At 39.0% G+C, this 17500-nt stretch overlaps 7 non-coding genes and 6 pseudogenes across 7 annotated transcripts; all 13 read left to right on the forward strand.

The window, feature by feature from the left end:
• The first annotated feature begins 395 nt into the window (after positions 1–395).
• LOC119598779 lies at positions 396–513 on the forward strand. The gene has a single exon (XR_005231020.1). It is a non-coding gene; the product is annotated as a 5S ribosomal RNA (ribosomal RNA).
• Positions 514–1070: 557 nt separating this feature from the next.
• Positions 1071–1186, forward strand: LOC119598799 (annotated as a pseudogene).
• An 874-nt stretch (positions 1187–2060) lies between these two features.
• LOC119598794 lies at positions 2061–2177 on the forward strand (annotated as a pseudogene).
• A 475-nt stretch (positions 2178–2652) lies between these two features.
• Positions 2653–2771, forward strand: LOC119598782. The gene has a single exon (XR_005231023.1). It is a non-coding gene; the product is annotated as a 5S ribosomal RNA (ribosomal RNA).
• A 601-nt stretch (positions 2772–3372) lies between these two features.
• On the forward strand, positions 3373–3490 carry LOC119598774. Its single transcript, XR_005231015.1, has one exon. It is a non-coding gene; the product is annotated as a 5S ribosomal RNA (ribosomal RNA).
• Positions 3491–3980: 490 nt separating this feature from the next.
• On the forward strand, positions 3981–4098 carry LOC119598777. The gene has a single exon (XR_005231018.1). It is a non-coding gene; the product is annotated as a 5S ribosomal RNA (ribosomal RNA).
• A 562-nt stretch (positions 4099–4660) lies between these two features.
• On the forward strand, positions 4661–4778 carry LOC119598792 (annotated as a pseudogene).
• Positions 4779–5646: 868 nt separating this feature from the next.
• LOC119598790 lies at positions 5647–5763 on the forward strand (annotated as a pseudogene).
• A 462-nt stretch (positions 5764–6225) lies between these two features.
• On the forward strand, positions 6226–6342 carry LOC119598789 (annotated as a pseudogene).
• A 597-nt stretch (positions 6343–6939) lies between these two features.
• On the forward strand, positions 6940–7058 carry LOC119598766. Its single transcript, XR_005231008.1, has one exon. It is a non-coding gene; the product is annotated as a 5S ribosomal RNA (ribosomal RNA).
• A 540-nt stretch (positions 7059–7598) lies between these two features.
• LOC119598767 lies at positions 7599–7717 on the forward strand. The gene has a single exon (XR_005231009.1). It is a non-coding gene; the product is annotated as a 5S ribosomal RNA (ribosomal RNA).
• A 619-nt stretch (positions 7718–8336) lies between these two features.
• LOC119598793 lies at positions 8337–8455 on the forward strand. The gene has a single exon (XR_005231027.1). It is a non-coding gene; the product is annotated as a 5S ribosomal RNA (ribosomal RNA).
• A 586-nt stretch (positions 8456–9041) lies between these two features.
• LOC119598788 lies at positions 9042–9160 on the forward strand (annotated as a pseudogene).
• Positions 9161–17500: the final 8340 nt, after the last annotated feature.

A 17500-nucleotide genomic window follows, 5' to 3' on the forward strand; every position in this document is an offset into this window, starting at 1 on the left:
ATAGGAAATAGAGTAATCAGCATTTCTCTGTATGACTGACTGACTATGATTTATCTCCTCCTACTTACAGTAACGGTACTATGCAAGAGATGTGGTTGCATGCATGTGTACACGATTTATAACCACATACAATAATATCCGACTCAGTAACGCACAGCTCTAAAAAAGGCTAAAAGACTTGCCATAGGTACATAAATGCAGTGGCAATTGAGTCAGAATTGGGCCATACTCCCGATCGTGGTCGACTGTAATTGTGGAGATGTCAGTGATATGATTGGAATGTCATGGCAATACAGTGTGGCATAAAAAGACAAGATACATTATATCAATGTACATAAATATATGACAAGTGGGTGAGCAGTGTGTTAAGGCTGGTCAGTGTTATGCCGTCATTTGCCAACGTTCATACCACGTGAAAGCACCGCTTCTCGTCCGATCAGCGAAGTTAAGCAGCGTTGGGTCTGGTCAGTACTTGGATGGGTGACCGCCTGGGAACACCAGATGCTGTTGGCATTTAGAATGTCTGCTAAATGTATGCATTTGTTTAGAGTATATAGCAGCTCTTCTTATATTAGTGTAGACAAATCAATGAAAATGTACTTCAATCAACAGGAAATAGAGTCAAAGTCAACGCCGTCGGAAACAGGGAGAAGGACAGGCCGAAAACGAATGGATGGTGTCTAGGCTGAACTAGACCAATTGCAAACACTTGATTAAATCCCTTCTAATGCTAACCAGACTTTACAGACGTGCTCTCAGACAGTTCCGTGTCCAATAAGTTGGTTATTTTTAAGTTGCGACGGAAGTACATAGAAGATAAGTTTCCTATATTCCTTTGCTCTATCGTTGGCATATATTTTCTAGGCTGGATGAAACTGGAGCCTTAGCGATTTTAGTAAGCAATGAATCGAAATGAGATTACTTCCATTAGTGGTGAGCTTATTTGCCCGAGAAATGTAGCTGTAACTGGGTGGCAGGTGACAGGAATTTGCAGCCAAAGTACAAACCCATAGGAAACCAGGAATATAAATCGACAATGTGATAAAGGTAGTGATTGTGCGAGGGACAATTGCAACGATCATACCACGTTGAAAGCACCGCTTCTCGTCCGATCAGCGAAGTTAAGCAGCGTTGGTCTGGTCAGTACTTGGATGGGTGACCGCCTGGGAACACAGATGCGTGGCATTTTAGAATGTCTGCTAAATTGTATGCAGTACCATGAAATAATAGCTGTTCTTTTATATTTACATAAAGAAACAATGGGAAAATATACTTTAATCAACGGCAAATAGAGTCAAAGTCAACGTCGTCGGAGAGAGGAGAAAGAGAGGCAGAAAACGAATGGAACACACTAGGGGAACTAAAGTAAATGCAAACATTTGATTGAATCCTCTAATACTAGACGGATTTTACAGATGATAATACTGATAGTAGTGGTGATAATTGTGTTAGTAAAAATCATAATATTAGTAATGATATTACTAAACAATAAGAAAATTACTGTAATTTTAATAAGAAACCACTCACGATAGAAGTTTCAACAATAGATTTGATAGTAAATTTGAAGCTTGTTTTTGTATTGTTCTAGGGCGAACAATAGGAAATGATCGTGTCGCCGTGTCTAAGTAAATGCAAACATTTGATTGAATTCCTTCTCATGCTAGACCGATTTTACAGATGATAATACTGATAATAGTGGTGTTAATTGTGTTAGTAAAAATCACAATATTAGTAATGATATGTAGTAAACAATAAGAAAATTACTGTAATTTTAAGTTATCAGTCTAAGAAAGCACTCACCATAGAGTTTCAACAATAGATTTGATAGTAAATTTGAAGCTTGTTTTTGTATTGTTCGAGAAAATAGGAAATGATCGTGTCGCCTGTGTATGATTTAGTAAGCAATGAATCAAAATGAGATTTGCTTCCCTTGGTGGTGAGCTTATTTGCCTCATAGATGTAGGCGTAAGTGGATGGCAGGTCACAGGAATTTGCAGCCAAGAGAAGAAACCAGGAACGTAAACATTGTGATAAAAGTTGTGACTGTTAAGTTGAGACTCGCCAACGATCATACCACGTGAAAGCACCGCTTCTCGTCCGATCAGCGAAGTTAAGCAGCGTTGGGTCTGGTCAGTACTTGGATGGGTGACCGCCTGGGAACACCAGATGCTGTGGCATTTTAAAATGTCTGCTAAATTGTGTGCATTACTTTACAATATACGGCAGCTCTTCTTATATTTGTGCAAAGAAATGAATTGAAAATATACTTTAATCACTAGCAAATAGAGCAATCAGTATTTCTGTTCATGACTGACTGTATAATTTATCTCTACCTGCTTACAGTAACGGTAATAATAGTTGCACCGATTTACCCGATTTACGATCGTCTCCAATAACATTTTACTCTATTTCTTATGCACTACTTATACACAGGTCTAAGAGGGCAAAAGACTTACGTAGGCACACAAAGGTAGTGTCGCTGAGTTAGAAATGGCTATACTCCCGATAGTGGTGGACTGTGATTGTGGAGATGTCAGTGAATGAATGTCATGGTAATGAAGTTTGTTATAAAAAGAAAATGTACACTACACTAATATATATGAAAAAGTGTGTGGGCGGTGAATTGAAGCTGGCTCATGTTACCCTCAAATTGCCAACGATCATACCACGTTGAAAGCACCGCTTCTCGTCCGATCAGCGAAGTTAAGCAGCGTTGGGTCTGGTCAGTACTTGGATGGGTGACCGCCTGGGAACACCAGATGCTGTTGGCTTTTAGAATGTCTGCTAAATTGTATGCATTTGTTATACAATATATAGCATCTCTTCTTATATTAGTTTATACAAATGAAATGAAAATGTACTTCAATCAACAGGAAATAGAGTCAAAGTCAACGTCGTCGGAAACAGGGAGAAGGATGGGCCGAAAACGAGTGGATAAAATCTAGGGGAGGGGGGAGGGGGGACTAGAGCAATTGCAAACACTTGATTAAATTCCTTCTAATGCTAATCAGATTTTACAGACGATAATGATAATAGTGATGATAGTGTGCGTTAGTAAAAAATCATAATATTAGTAATGATATCTACTAAAGAACATCAAGACTAAAATGACTAATAAAACTATCAGTCAAAAAAGACTCACGACTGAGTTTTAGCAGTGAATTAGGTGGCAGTTTTGAAGTTTGTCTTTGTATTGTTCTTGTAGTGTTCTAGAGCCGGACAAAATGGTAGAAAAAAGATTGTGTCGTCTGTGTAAGATTTGGTAACCCGTGAAACCAAGGGAGATTTAGTAGTAGCCGAAGTAGAAACCATAGGAAACCAGGAATATAAAGAGACCATGTGATAAAAGTTGTGATTGTGTGAAAACGAATCGCCAACGATCATACCACGTTGAAAGCACCGCTTCTCGTCCGATCAGCGAAGTTAAGCAGCGTTGGGTCTGGTCAGTACTTGGATGGGTGACCGCTGGGAACACCAGATGCTGTTGGCTTTTTTGAATGTCTGCTATATTGTATGCTTTTGTTTACAGCTTATAGCAGCTCTTCTTGTATTTGTGCAAAGTAATGAATTGAATATACACTTTTATCTATAGGAAATAGAGTAATCAGCATTTCTCTGTATGACTGACTGACTATGATTTATCTCTCCTACTTACAGTAACGGTACATGCAAGAGATGTGGTTGCATGCATGTGTACACGATTATAACCACATACAATAATATCCGACTCAGTAACGCACAGCTCTAAAAAAAGGCTAAAAGACTTGCCATAGGTACATAAATGCAGTGGCAATTGAGTCAGAATTGGGCCATACTCCCGATCGTGGTCGACTGTGATTGTGGAGATGTCAGTGATATGATTGGAATGTCATGGCAATGAAGTTGGCATAAAAAGACAAGATACATTATATCAAAGTACATAAATATATGAGAAGTGGGTGAGCAGTGTGTTAAGGCTGGTCAGTGTTATACCGTCATTTGCCAACGATCATACCACGTTGAAAGCACCGCTTCTCGTCCGATCAGCGAAGTTAAGCAGCGTTGGGTCTGGTCAGTACTTGGATGGGTGACCGCTGGGAACACCAGATGCTGTTGGCATTTTAGAATGTCTGCTAAATTGTATGCATTTGTTTACAGTATATAGCAGCTCTTCTTATATTAGTGTAGACAAATCAATTGAAAATGTACTTCAATCAACAGGAAATAGAGTCAAAGTCAACGCCGTCGGAAAACAGGGAGAAGGACAGGCCGAAAAACGAATGGATGGTGTCTAGGCTGAACTAGACCAATTGCAAACACTTGATTAAATCCCTTCTAATGCTAACCAGACTTTACAGACGTGCTCTCAGACAGTTCCGTGTCCAATAAGTTGGTATTTTTAAGTTGCGACGGAAGTACATAGAAGATAAGTTTCCTATATTCCTTTGCTCTATCGTTGGCATATATTTTCTAGGCTGGATGAAACTGGAGCCTTAGCGATTTTAGTAAGCAATGAATCGAAATGAGATTTACTTCCATTAGTGGTGAGCTTATTTGCCCGAGAAATGTAGCTGTAACTGGGGGCAGGTGACAGGAATTTGCAGCCAAAGTACAAACCCATAGGAAACCAGGAATATAAATCGACAATGTGATAAAGGTAGTGATTGTGCGAGGGACAATTGCCAACGATCATACCACGTTGAAAGCACCGCTTCTCGTCCGATCAGCGAAGTTAAGCAGCGTTGGGTCTGGTCAGTACTGGATGGGTGACGCCTGGGAAACACCAGATGCTGTTGGCATTTTAGAATGTCTGCTAAATGTATGCAGTACCATGAAATATTAGCTGTTCTTTTTATATTACATAAGAAAACCAATGGGAAAAATATACTTTAATCAACGGCAAATAGAGTCAAAGTCAACGTCGTCGGAGAGAGGGAGAAAGAGAGGCAGAAAACGAATGGAAACACCTAGGGGGAACTAAAGTAAATGCAAACATTGATTGAATTCCTTCTAATACTAGACGGATTTACAGATGATAATACTGATAGTAGTGGTGATAATTGTGTTAGTAAAAATCATAATATTAGTAATGATATGTACTAAACAATAAGAAAATTACTGTAATTTAATAAGAAAACCACTCACGATAGAGTTTCAACAATAGATTGATAGTAAATTTGAAGCTTGTGTTTTGTATTGTTCTAGGGCGAGACAATAGGAAATGATCGTGTGCCTGTGTCTAAGTAAATGCAAAACATTTGATGAATTCCTCTCATGCTAGACCGATTTTACAGATGATAATACTGATAATAGTGTGTAATGTGTAGTAAAAATCACAATATAGTAATGAATGTAGTAAACAATAAGAAAATTACTGTAATTTTAAGTTATCAGTCTAAGAAAGCACTCACCATAGAGTTTCAACAATAGATTGATAGTAATTTGAAGCTTTATTTTGTATTGTTCGAGAAATAGGAAATGATCGTGTCGCCTGTGTATGATTTTAGTAAGCAATGAATCAAAATGAGATTGCTTCCCTTGGTGGTGAGCTTATTTGCCTCATAGATGTAGGCGTAAGTGGATGGCAGGTCACAGGAATTTGCAGCCAAGAGAAGAAACCAGGAACGTAAACATTGTGATAAAAGTGTGACTGTTGAGTTGAGACTCGCCAACGATCATACCACGTTGAAAGCACCGCTTCTCGTCCGATCAGCGAAGTTAAGCAGCGTTGGGTTGGTCAGTACTTGGATGGGTGACCGCCGGGAACACCAGATGCTGTTGGCATTTTAAAATGTCTGCTAAATTGTGTGCATTACTTTACAATATACGGCAGCTCTCTTATATTTGTGCAAAGAAATGAATGAAAATATACTTTAATCACTAGCAAATAGAGCAATCAGTATTTCTGTTCATGACTGACTGTATAATTTATCTCTACCTGCTTACAGTAACGGTAATAATAGTGCACCGATTTACGATCGTCTCCAATAACATTTACTCTATTCTATGCACTATTATACACAGGTCTAAAGAGGCAAAAGACTTACGTTAGGCACACAAAGGTAGTGTCGCCTGAGTTAGATATGGCTATACTCCCGATAGTGGTGGACTGTGATTGTGGAGATGTCAGTGAATGAATGTCATGGTAATGAAGTTTGTTATAAAAAGAAAAATGTACACTACACTAATATATATGAAAAAGTGTGTGGGCGGTGAATTGAAGCTGGTCATGTTACCCTCACAATTGCCAACGATATACCACGTTGAAAGCACCGCTTCTCGTCCGATCAGCGAAGTTAAGCAGCGTTGGGTTGGTCAGTACTTGGATGGGTGACCGCCTGGGAACACCAGATGCTGTTGGCTTTTAGAATGTCTGCTAAAATTGTATGCATTGTTATACAATATATAGCAGCTCTTCTATATTAGTGTAGACAAATGAACTGAAAATGTACTTCAATCAAAGGAAATAGAGTCAAAGTCAACGCCGTCGGAAACAGGGAGAAGGATGGGCCGAAAACGAGTGGATAAAATCAGGGGAGGGGAGAGGGGGACTAGAGCAATTGCAAACACTTGATTAAATTCCTTCTAATGCTAATCAGATTTTACAGACGATAATGATAACAGTGATGATAGTGTGCGTTAGTAAAAAAAAATCATAATATTAGTAATGATATCTACTAAAGAACATCAAGACTAAAATGAATAATAAAACTATCAGTCAAGAAAAGACTCACGACTGAGTTTAGCAGTGAATTAGGTGGCAGTTTGAAGTTTGTCTTTGTATTGTTCCTTGTAGTGTTCTAGAGCCGGACAAAATGTAGAAAATGATTGTGTCGTCTGTGGTAAGATTTTGGTAACCCGTGAAACCAAGGGAGATTTAGGTAGTAGCGAAGTAGAAACCATAGGAAACCAGGATATAAAGAGACATGTGATAAAATTGTGATTGTGTGAAAACGAATCGCCAACGATCATACCACGTTGAAAGCACCGCTTCTCGTCCGATCAGCGAAGTTAAGCAGCGTTGGGTCTGGTCAGTACTTGGATGGGTGACCGCCTGGGAACACCAGATGCTGTTGGCATTTTAGAATGTCTGCTAAATTGTATGCATTTGTTTACAGTATATAGCAGCTCTTCTTATATTAGTGTAGACAAATCAAATGTACTTCAATCAACAGGAAATAGAGTCAAAGTCAACGCCGTCGGAAACAGGGAAAAGGACAGGCCGAAAACGAATGGATGGTGTCTAGGCTGAACTAGACCAATTGCAAACACTTGATTAAATCCCTTCTAATGCTAACCAGACTTTACAGACGTGCTCTCAGACACTTCCGTGTCCAATTATTTTTAAGTTGCGACGGAAGTACATAGAAGATAAGTTTCCTTTGCTCTATCGTTGGCATATATTTTCTAGGCTGGATGAAACTGGAGCCTTAGCGATTTTAGTAAGCAATGAATCGAAATGAGATTTACTTCCATTAGTGGTGAGCTTATTTGCCCGAGAAATGTAGCTGTAACTGGGTGGCAGGTGACAGGAATTTGCAGCCAAAGTACAAACCCATAGGAAACCAGGAATATAAATCGACAATGTGATAAAGGTAGTGATTGTGCGAGGGACAATTGCCAACGATCATACCACGTTGAAAGCACCGCTTCTCGTCCGATCAGCGAAGTTAAGCAGCGTTGGGTCTGGTCAGTACTTGGATGGGTGACCGCCTGGGAACACCAGATGCTGTTGGCATTTTAGAATGTCTGCTAAATTGTATGCAGTACCATGAAATATATAGCTGTTCTTTTTATATTTACATAAAGAAACCAATGGGAAAATATACTTTAATCAACGGCAAATAGAGTCAAAGTCAACGTCGTCGGAGAGAGGGAGAAAGATAGGCAGAAAACGAATGGAAACACCTAGGGGGAACTAAAGTAAATGCAAACATTTGATTGAATTCCTTCTAATACTAGACCGATTTTACAGATGATAATACTGATAGTAGTGGTGATAATTGTGTTAGTAAAAATCATAATATTAGTAACGATATGTACTAAACAATAAGAAAATTACTGTAATTTTAAGTTATCAGTCTAAGAAAACACTCACCATAGAGTTTCAACAATAGATTTGATAGTAAATTTGAAGCTTTGTTTTTGTATTGTTCGAGAAAATAGGAAATGATCGTGTCGCCTGTGTATGATTTTAGTAACCAATGAATCAAAATGAGATTTAATTCCCTTGGTGGTAAGCTTATTTGCCTCATAAATGTAGGCGTAAGTGGATGGCAGGTCACAGGAATTTGCAGCCAAGAGAAACCAGGAACGTAAACATTGTGATAAAATTTGTGATTGTTAAGATGACACACGCCAACGATCATACCACGTTGAAAGCACCGCTTCTCGTCCGATCAGCGAAGTTAAGCAGCGTTGGGTCTGGTCAGTACTTGGATGGGTGACCGCCTGGGAACACCAGATGCTGTTGGCTTTTTAAAATGTCTGCTAAATTGTATGCATTTGTTATACAATATGTAGCAGCTCTTCTTATATTAGTGTAGACAAATGAACTGAAAATGTACTTCAGTCAACAGGAAATAGAGTCAAAGTCAACGCCGTCGGAAACAGGGAGAAGGATGGGCCGAAAACGTGTGGATAAAATCTGGGGGAGAACTAGAGTGCAAACACTTGGTTAAATCCTTCTAATGCTAATCAGATTTTACAGACGATAATGATAATAGTGATGATAGTGTGCGTTAGTAAAAATCATATTAGTAATGATATCTACTAAAGAACATCAAGACTAAAATGACTAATAAAACTATCAGTCAAAGAAAAGACTCACGACTGAGTTTTAGCAATGAATTAGGGGGCAGTTTTGAAGTTTTGTCTCTGTATTGTTCCTTGTAGTGTTCTAGAGCCGGAAAAATGGTAGAAAATAATTGTGTCGTCTGTGTATGATTTTCGTAACCCGTGAAACCAAGGGAGATTTAGGTAATAACCGATTTACAAACCATAGGAAACCAGGAATATAAACTGACCATGTGATAAAAGTTGTGATTGTGTGAATGTTAATTGCCTACGATCATACCACGTTGAAAGCACCGCTTCTCGTCTGATCAACGAAGTGAAACAACATAGGGTCTGGTCAGTACTTGGATGGGTGACCGCCTGGGAACACCAGATGCTGTTGGCATTTTACTATGTATGCTAAATTGTATGCAGTTCCATGAAATATACAGCTTTTGGTTAATTTTCCGAAAATGACAACCGGGTCTTCCTTGACAATATTTATATCATCAGATTTGTTTTCGTGAGATGACAACGAATCTGATGATATTTTCAGTTGCATTCTCCAGCCAACAATCTTGATGTGATTTCATAACTCCCGGTAGCAGGGGAGGGCATGAAGTAGATCAGGGAAATTGTGGGGTAAAACAGGCTGAAATAAGAAGAAAACAGAACAGAAATGTGTAAAACAAGCACAATCTACGGGATTTCACATAATCCAGATCCCCCGTGGTAATCGTACAATGCGTCCTAACCAATAAACCAACCTAACCTTAATCCTGTGGGATTTATACACTACGATCTATATATTCCCTAGGCAGGGGGCTCTGCCCCTGGACCCCCTGTGTTAATATATGCGCCTAGTCAGGGGGCTACGCCCCCTGGACCCCCGTGGTATTACATTCGCCTAGCCAGGGGGCTACGCCCCCTGGACCCCCAGGGTAAAGCCATATACCTTTTATATCGCGAAACACCGAACGTTTCTTCGCTTCCGGCTATGGTCACATTTGCTTTGTTTCTAATCACTTTTTTCAGCATTTGCGGCACTGGATGGGTTCAAATATCAGGCTGTGATAGAAACGAATGTCTATTTGTCCAGTATATCCACAAAAGGGCTTTAAAAATGACCCGGAATCGACGCAGCACTCGAAATAAAACATTGCTCACCGGCGTTTCACGACGTATTGGCGCTGCTGGCCTGTCAAATTTCCCGGTGGCAAAACGCGCAGGCGCACACGGTTATTGTACAGAATAGCATAAATACTTACCAAAACACGTAAATGAAGAACAAAAAAAGGAAAAGAACGCATTACATACATGAATTCGAGAAAACGGACGCTGATAATGATAAAATATTCGTTCTCACGAGCGCGTAGCAATACAAGGACTATTTGGTGATGCGTTCCGCGTCACATTTGTTTTGATTCTCACGAAGTAAACATAGAAGGGACTTCGAAAATAAAGGGGCGATATTCACTCTTGTCTGGCCTATATCTCCCTTATTTTCGATTTGCACACGTTTTGCCATAGATGAAAAGGGTCTTAGTTTTCGTCAAGGTAACCACTCAATACACTTATTTTACTGTACGTTTGGTTGACATGCAGGAAAATTTTTTCCGTTCTTTTTATATTTACATAAAGAAACCAATGGGAAAATATACTTTAATCAATAGGAAATAAAGTCTAAATCAACGTCGTCGGAGAGAGGGATAAAGATAGGCAGAAAACGAATGGAAACACCTAGGGGGAACTAAAGTAAATGCAAACATTTGATTAAATTCCTTCTAATACTGATAATAATGATAATAATGATGGTAATTATGTTAGTAAAAATGGTAAATTTCAAGGTTCAACCAAGCCTCTGACTTTCGATTTTTTTTTCTCCCTTCGTGGTTTAACGCTGTTATGATGAATTTCCGTCGCATTTGACTCGTTGATGACCGGCGGAACTTTTATTCCTCGACGGCAACACTGATAAAATGTGTAAGAGTCGGCTTCCCACTGTATTTTAAGTGAGGAATTTGCATGATTTACACACGGGAAAACAGAGCAAAAACACTAAAATAACTTTAAATCGGGTTTGCTGAAACTCTACAGGGGCCGGAACCATGTTTCACCTATACAATTACGGTATCCAATTCTGCGGTTAAATCCGGCATTACTGGTTGACGCACAATACAAATGCACAAGATCAATCATTGGACAAAAGCAACTTATTATTATGAAAATGCGTTTCGAAAGTTTCACAAGGGTTTCTCAATTGTTCCTCGAATAGCAACGGTATTTTATTTATTGATAGCATTAACAAATAATACAAAGGAAACCAGAATAATAATAATAAAAAAAATAAAATATAAATAAGTAAATAACAGTCGTGTGTCGCGCAGAACACAGCCGTCGTGCTGGTAAAGAGATTATGTGAGATGCTTACACCACGGCTACAGGAGCGCCTGCTGGGCCGCTGGCAATCCCACCGCCACGGTAAGCACCGAGTGTCAGATAAACAAATGAGACAGCCATAAAAAGCTGACACAGGCCGGGCCCGGGCGAAGCCAGAACTTCGCAAATCTCAAGCAGCAGCGCAGTCTCCGCGGACGTTATTCTCAAACAACAAACTTTGAACGCAATTTAGTAACAGAGCTTGCAAACCTTAGTGATGGTTATCGTCAAATAAGCATAAGCATAAATAATGGAGTAAAGAGGTGAAGAAATCGAAGTGTTGGGGGGGTAGGACAACAGCTCAATACTTATACTTGTCTTAAAATGTAAGATGGAATTTATTGACCTTTGCCCGAGCCCAACAGACTTCGTAGGCCGTGGCGGTGCTTCATCCCGCGCAGCTTAGAATACTTGCCCGTCCCACGGAACTACGAAAGCTTTAGCCCGATTTCGTCGCGCTGAGACGAAATCATTCAACTGCGGTCGTTGGCAATAGCCAAATCGGAAATGTCTTTTTATTAAAACTGCCTTTATTATTGTCCTTTTAGAAGTAAGAATTTTTATTGCATGAATTTGCTTATTTCTTGAAAATTACTTCTTGCAATATATATGTACAATTTAATTGTTAATTAATTGTACAAACCTTATGTTGTTGCGCCTCCGTTATTACGCTTCACCCAATTGTGTCGTCCTCAACGTGGTAGTATTTCCAGGGGTAGGTGTATTTAGGCGGCTTTCAATATAATATATTTTCACACGTACACTTTCTTTCACAGCGGACGGTCACACACTGAACGTTTTCGTGGGCGAGGGCAGGGATTTCCGAAAAAAATCGAATTTTGATTGGTCAGAAAACTCTGACGTCATCGTCTGAAAATTTCATTGGCTAGAGTTTGTGGCTGTTTGTTATCGCAAAGTTGTCAGTAATTGGTCGTTATACATTGTGTCCTTGTCTTAGTGTTTCAGACAGTAATCATTTGTTATCGCCATTTCGGATGATTATGTCTTTACATGAGCGAAAACATGGTATTTGTATTGTAATAAGTAAAATGTACATTTCTATTGTTTTATATGCATGTAAACAATCAGGTAATTGTGAACTTTACCTAATTTTATTCGTTCTCGGGAGAGCTATAAATATCGGCACAGGTATTGTGCTATGTAATCACTTTTGATACCTGGCCGCTTGATCCACTCTTTCAGGTCTCTCCACAACCTTTCAATATTGTGTGTGTGTTTGAGGGTCGTGTGGGTCTACAAAGTTTTCAGAATGATTAATACTCAGATGTTTGTAAGATGTTTGTGCTGTAGGTTACGGTAGGCAGCCCATCCATCACTGTATATCACACTGTTTGGTTTTACATATTTATTAATTAGGAATATGAGCGTGTCGGTACTGCGGTCAGTGCCAAGCAATGGCACAATAAATTTCTTTTTACTCACACGCTATATACCCCCAAAGACTGGCTCAGTTGTCTGCCCCTATTGTATTTTCGGCGCAGGAGCAGCGTCTCGTGGATCTCAACGATTACACCGGCACCTCCTATTGAATTTTGGTTTTGTAACCAATTTTCGGTTACTTCAGAACAAAAACTCCTCCAATCTACGCTAGTTGGCTTAGAAATACTAATACATTTATTAATTTGTGCATGATCTCAATACTTTTGTAGCCATTGATTCACAAACAAAATTGTTTTTAAAGATTCCAAATGTGTCCCCTGCAAAAACGTGCATGTGTAATCGCTGGTCGAGAAAACGCAACTTTTGCGCCGTTTCGCCTTTGAGATTTTTTCCCATCTGTCACAATACCACATATGTCGATCTTCACGGTATTTGCAAGGTAAATACCGTGGTGTTATCACCACATTTGCCAACGACATTGCCACGTTGAAGGTACCGCTTCTCGTCCGATCAGCGAAATTGGGGCTGGTCAGTACTTTGATGGATGACCGCCTGGGAACACCAGATGCTGTTGGCATTTTAGAATGTATGCTAAATTGTATGCATTTCTTTACAATATATAGCTTCAGTTAACAGAAAATAGATTAAAAGTCAACGCCGTTGAAAAGAGGGAGAAGGATAGGCCGAAAACGAATGGATAAAATCTAGGGGGAACTAGAGCAATTGCAAACACTTGATTAAATTCCTTCTAATGCTAATCAGATTTTACAGACGATAATGATAATAGTGATGATAAGTGTGTTCGTATGAATCATAATATTAGTAGCGATATGTACTAAAGAACATTAAGAATAAAATGACTAATAAAACTATCAGTCAATGAAAACACTGAGTTTTAGCAATTAATATGGTAGCAATTTTCAAGCTTTTTTTATTATTGTTCCTTGTAGTGTTCCAGAGCCGGAAAAAAATAGAAATTGATTGTGTCGTCTGAGTATGGTCTTAGTAATGGTAATGAAGTTTGGTATAAAAAGAAAATATACATTATATTAATATATACGAAAAGTGTGAGCAGTGAGTCAAAGCTGGTTGGTGTTGTCCCTACAATTTCCAACGATCATATCACGTTGAAAGCACCGCTTCTCGTCCGATCAGTGAAGTTAAGCAATGTTGGGTCTGGTCAGTACTTGGGTAGGTGACGCTATTGGCATTTTATTATGTATGCTTAATAGGTTATGTATTTCTTTATCATTTATAGCAGCCCCATTTCTATTTAAATAAAGACATCAAACTGAATTATACTTCAATCGAAAAGAAATAGAGAAAAAGTCAACACTCGGGTGGAGGCAGAAGGATAGACAGAAAACGAATAGGTTTAATGATGGGGGTAATTAAAATTGGTGTAATTTTGCTTCCCAAACATTTGATTAAACTCATAATGCCACAGTGATTTTGCGGCGGTATTTTATAAAAATGTCATTGTGATAATGATAATGGTAACGAGTGTTGAAATATTCTCCATGGACATGATGAAAGTGGCCACTGATTACACCTGAGTCTGTCCAAAGAAAACTTTCAAGAGCAACAACTCAACCTAAGTGGGTCGGTGACCCTACACTATTAAGGGACCAAAAGCGAGTTCAGGAGCTTTTTGATATCTAGAAGCAGGACAATACCCGTGGCAACCTTATTCACTTTCTTAAGGCCAAACTAATTTCAGAAATGAACACTTCGAACAGTTCCTACAAAGCATTAACAATAACAGCTCAATGTCTGAGGTCTGGAAAAAAATATTGACTCTCAGGCAAATTAACTAACACCCCGCAGTTCCATAGTTCTTTTGCACAAGCAGATATGCTCCTTAGTCAATGAGCTGGAACGTCCAAAATGAGCTCACTTCCCACAGTTATTCAGAATCACCTTAATCAGTCTAAAATTAATCGTAATTTTGACATTGATTTTGGATGTTCTGATACCGACCCTTCAGACTTTGCTGAGATTACTAAGTGGGAACTGAAGAATGCACTGATCAAAGGAAAAGCGTCTGCCCATGGTGAGAATGGAATTATCTATAGTGTCCTCAGCCTTATAGCTCAGGTTAAGTTTGTCACAGGATATTTTGCCTGGTCCTTGGACATGCAACCTAATCATCCCTATACCGAAATCAAACACTGATAAATACCGCCCAATTTCACTAACCTCATGTGTTTGCAAAGTTCTAGAAAGGATAATTTTGAACAGACCCAAATACAGGTTACAAGGTTGTTGGAATGTAGCACACAACATTGCTTTGCAGAGTACTTTTCAAACTCTAATCCAGGGAAACACACTGTTTTTCTTGACCTTAAGTCAGCTTTTGACACTGCAAACAGAGAAGTTATCCTAGAACAGTTAGTAAGCTTTGGCATCCGGGATAAATTATTGAGTTGGATTAGAATGTATCTTTCGAACAGATCTGCAAGTGTCTTGTTCAGGGGAGTGAGAAGTTCCATTTCACAATCTCTTGAACTTGGGACACCACAGGGAGGAGTTCTCAGCCCTATGCTGTTCAATGTCCTCATGCACAAGTTGGTGGCTGATATCGTACTTGGGGATGGTGAATCCTTTATATGCTACGCTGATGACATATGTGTAAGAGCATTATCACAAGAGAGGATGCAAATAATTCTCGACAAACTCACAAGGACTCATAAGTGTGTATTAGTCATTTCCGCTAAGAAAATAATGGCTCTCAACTCATGTATCATATCCCCACCCACTTTTCACATAGATGACCAGGAGCCTGACATGTGACATAAGTATAAATATCTCGGGGTGAATGTAAATGATGCAGACTTGCTCCTTTCTCTAAAGAAGAGACTGGGAGAAATTGAAAGTTCTTGTCGTAAGAGAGAATGGCATCAATGTTAAGCTAGACTGTTTTACTTGGTTTTATAAGGTCAGTTGTAGACTACCATGCACTGGACTTGTTGCAGTGTAAGGAATCAGAAATAGCTTGGAGGTAGTGCAAAATGAAGCTATGATGATTATCCTCGGCGCCCCGAGAACAACAAGGATAGTGAACATGAGATCAGAACTAAACTTCTGATAGAATATTTATTTCCACCATATTTGAGATCAAAGCTCTGAGGGAACCCTTGTATCTTTCTGATTTCCAAAAACAACTGCAACTTCAAAGCACGCAATCAGACGTGGCTAATCACACACACGCGCACCCTGATACAAAAAAAAATCTATTAACACTACAAAGCTCAATGTCCCAATTAGTTCCATTCCATCATGGAAAAAATCAACATTGATCGTGCACCTTACATGTCTACCAAAAAAAAAAAAAAAAAAGTACATGAAACAAATGGCGTTAGCAACGGAAAAGGAACACACGGAATCTGCGATGATGTATTCGAGTGTTACGCTGACGGATCCGTACAGCTGTATACAAAAATGGATTACTACTACATCAAGTTAATATGAGTGCAAAACTGGGCCAGCACTACACAAATGGAGTTGGCAGGTATACTCCCTGCAACGGAATTCTTAATATCCTGGGGCTCTGGAGTAGTTTTCTGATCTCAAAGTGCTCTTCGGACACTAAATTCTTTCAAAGCAGGTAGCAATGAGGAAATTGTGAGTTGCATTAAGTGTAACGTAACTTATGCAATAGACCGCAATTTCAACATTCAATTTCTATGGATACTCTCTCATGTTGGCATATGCATAGTGGCGAAGGAAGACTGCAGCAAAATACTGTGAACAGATCTTGGGATGCCTCTTGCTAGGGTTGTACATATAATGAAAAGTTCTCATAAGGAAGAACCAGTAGACCTGACAAATACTCAAAGGCCTGAAAGCTGTACCATAAGGCACTACGATCAGTATAGGGATAGCAAGTCTTCCTAAAAAAAGATAATGTGATGTGGTTATTGCTAGAATACGTTTAGGTTACAGAATGTACTGGGAACTGCACGGTGCTAGAAATGCAGATGAATCTAGATGCAGACTGTAAAAAACAAATGAACGCTTGAGCTCTATATCTCGGAATGCCATGTGATACAACCATTCAGACCACCTAACATGAGTTATTAAGGACTATGTGAATATTTCATTTAATCTGATACATTGGAAGATATACTAGTACTGTAACCTAAATTTACTATGTAAAACTGTCGTAAACAAATAACAGTGTAATGTAAACACAGTGGCAAAGGCATATCAAAGTAATATTTTTATTGTATGATGTATGATCAATGTTTTTATTTTACAGTATTCACAGAATACTGTACCATGTCAAATGTGTGTAAAATTGTAGTCGGGATTGCCCACGCCTGAGCAGATAGCCAGGTTGGTAAATAAACTTACTTAACGTAGACGAACTGGCGAAGGATGCCTGCAGCAACGATTCTGTGAACATAGACCTTAGGATGCCTCTTGCTAGGATTGCACACATATTGACAAGTTCTCATAAGGAAGAACTGGTAGATCTGACGAACACTCAAAGGCCTGAAAGCTGTACCTTAAGGTGCTACGATCAGTATAGAGATAAGAAGCCCTCTTGTGGGTGGCACCGAAGTCAAACCAGACAATGGTAATTGTCAGAATACTTTTAGGTTACAGAATGTAGTGGCAACTGCTCGGTGCAAGAAGTGAAGATTAATCTATTTGACTGTACCGAACATTTGAGCGCTATATCTCGGGATATCTTGTGTTACTGACTTTCAGACGACGTAACATGAGTTATAAAGAACTATGTGTTATATTTCATTTCATCTGATACATTGGAAGATATTCTCGTACTATATCTTAAATTTCCTATGTAAAACTGCCATAAAAAAAGAGCAGTGTTATGTAAACACAGTGACAAAAGCATGTCAACGTAGTGTTCTTTTGTACATTGTATGATTTATATTTT

This window comes from Penaeus monodon, chromosome 41 (genome assembly GCF_015228065.2).
Source record: "Penaeus monodon isolate SGIC_2016 chromosome 41, NSTDA_Pmon_1, whole genome shotgun sequence".
NCBI classification, from domain to species: domain Eukaryota; kingdom Metazoa; phylum Arthropoda; class Malacostraca; order Decapoda; family Penaeidae; genus Penaeus; species Penaeus monodon.